Here is a 4,073-nt window from a genome sequence, read left to right on the forward strand (position 1 = left end):
TGTGATGTCAAAGATGACTCATTAGGTGGACGCTTGCTTTACTGATTAATCTTACTTAAGCACGTTGTAGTTTTCCCTGAAGCCTCGCTGGGAGCACTGGTTTTGCTACAATAGGAACGAAATCGCAGGCAGGTCCCTGGAGCGTTGCATCCTGCCGACTCCATCTCTTTGGTCCTCCACATTAATTTACTTCAAATGACACCAAGGGGCCAATGTGTTGCGCACATACCTTTGCTTGATGAAATTTTTTTTGCTTTCGTTTCTAACCATTTGTATAAAAAGCTCCAGTTTCAGCTTGTTTAGACCTTTAGGCAGGGAATTGAACTCTTCCAAACCACTTCCAAATTGCTCCCACTCTGAAAACTTGCTGAGGCTGGCTTTCTCTCTGCTGGACCGAAAGCAGAGATTCTTTTATCAGTCAGAAAACAGCACACAGCACACAGGCTGTGATTCCCAGTTCTCATGCCCTCCCTCATAAGGCTTTAAATCAGTGGCTCTCAGCCTTCCTAACGCTGCGACCTTTAATACAGCTCCTCATATCGTGCTGGCCCCCAACCATAGAATTGTTTTGTTGCTACTTCATAATTATAGTGCAAATATCTGATATGCAAGACATCTGTTACATGCCTCCCTGTAAAAGGGTTGTTTGACCCCCAAAAGGGCCGTGACTCATATGCTGAGAAACCCCACTTAAAATATTTTAGTAAAACTGTGCTCCTTGGGCTGATGAGTTGTTTGAGAAGACTTCGTATCCTTTTCTCCAATATTGGTGATGCAGTTCGGGTTTCCCCTGGCTTCTCTACCCCAACTCCGGGTTCCAACCTGTGTCCCCACCACAATGACTCATGGGCTAGAACAGCCAGTTACAAATAGAAATGTTGTATTTCTCCAGTGAGATATGTCCAAGGGTGACTTTTGAGGAAAAAAATGATCTTGTCTAGACAGTAACTATTCTGGAGAGGAAGACAGGCCGAGAGAGCAGTGGAGACCAGTCAGGAAGCTCAAAGGACACAAGGAAACGTTGGACAAACCAGGGAAGCCATGAGGTGGATGAATAAGGGAGAGGCCCTTCTTAGAGGACAGAGTCAGAGAATGTGCCACCAGGGCTGGATTCTGGAGGTCACACTCAGAGTGTGTCAGCTCTCCAGAGAATGGGGAGCTAAGGACCTTTCCTTGCCATCCCTGGGGATTCTGGTTCTAGTGGCCTGGGGGAGGGGATGGGAATATTTTTTTGATGGTAGCAATAATAACAACTCAGATTTTATAATAGCTTTATACCAGCCATAGTCTTAAGAATTCATATCGAGGTGGTCCCTGATTTAGTGATTTTCAGCTTTATCCTAGTGCAAAAGCAATAAATTATACTTCAGATTTTGATGCTGACTTTTTCTGGAGCTAACGGTGCACAGTCCTGTATTTCTGTACCCTCTGGGCTATAGCTGCCAGGCTCCATCGCACGAGTAAACCCCTGATACTGTTCAAACACTCAGTTGCTCAGCTAGGATGTTCATTCAGTATGTTAGCTACGCATGTTCAACTCGTGATGTCTTCTATTTGTGATGGTTTTTTGATGCAGCCCCATCAGTAGCTAGGAGGGCTTGTGGCAGGCTAGTTAACATGACTATTAACTAGTTAATATGACTAGTTAACAGACTTCAGAAGTAAGCTCTTGGGAGGTCAAGTGTCTGCCTCTCGGACCCTTTACGGCAATGATGATGACTGTGATGTAAGATGGTCCTTAAAGAAGAAGCAGCGGCTTTCCTTTATTTTCCATTTCTTAGGACCTTACCATGTGTCGGCTCACATCTCCTGCATATTCCCACTAGCACTGTGCCGACTTTAAAGACACAGAACAGGGAGGAGGTGGCCAGTGCCCTCCACTGGGAAATTTGTAACCCTACATTCTCTCCTGTGACGCTGACATACTTATCTTTTCCAAATTCTTTATTCTAAAGCATATTTTAAACTTATGCACACTATGATAGGCACCTCCCTGAGAAAGTAATAGATGCTAGCTGTAAAAGTGATCCTGTGAGCATGTAAATTTAGAATATCTTGGAATGGTGTTACCAAGGGAGGCTGTGCTACGGCAGGACCCAAAGCCATCTCCCATGTGCAGCTCATGGCAATTCCTGAAAGGAGTTTCTAGCACAGCGGTCCCAATGACCCCCTCTCATTCCACCATTTATTTTCTTTTAAAAAGTTATTTTAAATTGATTTAAATTGGTAAGAAAAAATAAAAATCTTGGGCATTCTCTTTCCTATCTTTTCTCTGAATTTTTATTTAAAAAATTTTTTTGCTTAGCATATATTCATTGTACATGGTAATGGGTTTCAGAGGGACATTTTAATGTAAATATACAGCTGTATAGACTGAGCTTGGACACCTCTCCCTCCCCTTTCTCTCCTCTGTTAGTCGCCTTTGTTTCCCAGGATAGTTTTGCTTCTACTTTGATGTCAAATATACATGCATGATCCCATATCTATATATTTTATAAATAAGAAAATAAAATATTTGCCTCTCTGAAACTGATTCAATTCATTTAAAAGTATCTCCAGTTGAATTCAGAGTACCTTTCTTTATGACTGAACAAGAATTACATCGTAAACAAACCACATTTTCTTTTCATTCAAAAAATCTTTTTTACCAGACGTGGTAGTCACACCTTTAATCCCTGCACTTGGGAGGCAGAGGCAGGCAGATTTCTGAGTTCGAGGCCAGCCTGGTCTACAAAGTGAGTTCCAGGACAGCCAGGGCTACACAGAGAAACCCTGTCTCAAAACAAAAACAAAAACAAAATCTTTTAAAAAAGATTGTGTGTGTGTGTGTGTGTGTCTGTCTGTGTGTGTGTGGGGGGGGGGCAGGAAGAGCTCTTTACTGTTAAACCATTTCTCCAGCCTACTTGATGTGACTATAAGCTTCTAATTTTTATAGAATTTTACTTAACCTACTCTATTATATAAATTTTAAGCTCAGAGTTAAAGATATGGCCCAGTGGTTGAGTACTTAGTTTGTGTGAAAACCTGAGTTTGATTCTTGGTGCTACAAAACAAACAAACCCACAAACGCACATAGAAGGCCAATGGGAATAGAATAAAGATAGGAAACTCAGCATTGAATGCACGGATATAAAGTGTTGGAAAGTGCTCTTGGGTTACAAACTGAGACCCCCCACCCCCAGGCATTCTTCCCAGGGGCTGATTTAATTCATTCAGGGTGCTCATAAGTAAGAAGACAACTTGTCTACCAGGGGGGGCAGAGCAGAAGGGGAGGACAGCCACAGGTACCTGGAGAGGTTGCAGGGCCAGGCAGGGCCAGTGATCTGGCCCAAGGGCACATCTAGCCAGTGGTCTGGAGCCCAGAGGCTGTGATCTCAGGCAGGATGCCAGGGGAGTCACCACCCAGTGCCCAGTGCATGCTTTTCAGCTGCCACTTGCTGTGACTCTATGTAGAGCTGGTGCAGCCACGTGGACAGGGTGAGGTTGCAATCCAGTGTGTGCTATCCCTGCATCAGAGGGCTGATGCAAGCAAGACCTCGTAAAAGAAGGCTGTGGGTAGGAGGTGAAACGAGTCTGTAACTCTCTTCCTGGAACGGTAAATTTCTAGTTCACAAATTTCCTTGGTTGAAAATGGTTTTTCCTCTTTCATTTTGGTTAATCATCCAAGGTGACCTGAAGTTCCACACCCAGTCCCTCAAGTTCCTTATCTTGTTCTGGAAGCTTCCTTTTGTCCTCTTGGTTGGAGGCTGGTGGCTGCTCTCTAATTTAACCTTGTCTTTATTCAATAAGCTGACTTTTAGGTTGGCAGCGTTGCTCGTGATGATAAAATGTAAGTCACTGAGGAGTTTCCATTTCAGGATGAAGTGATGTCAACGGGATGAATTGTGCTTAATTTTTCTCGCACTGACAGATTAGACAGGTTTTCTGGGTAATGCATTTTCAAGAGTCGTTGCTTCCATGTAGTCCACACATAAATCCTCTAAAGGAATCTACATCACATTTTTTCTATCAATTCTTTTAAAACTTTTATTATTTTATGTGAGTAGGTGTTTTGTCTGCATGCATGTCTGTGT

This window comes from Mus caroli, chromosome 14 (assembly GCF_900094665.2).
Source record: "Mus caroli chromosome 14, CAROLI_EIJ_v1.1, whole genome shotgun sequence".
Classification (NCBI taxonomy): domain Eukaryota; kingdom Metazoa; phylum Chordata; class Mammalia; order Rodentia; family Muridae; genus Mus; species Mus caroli.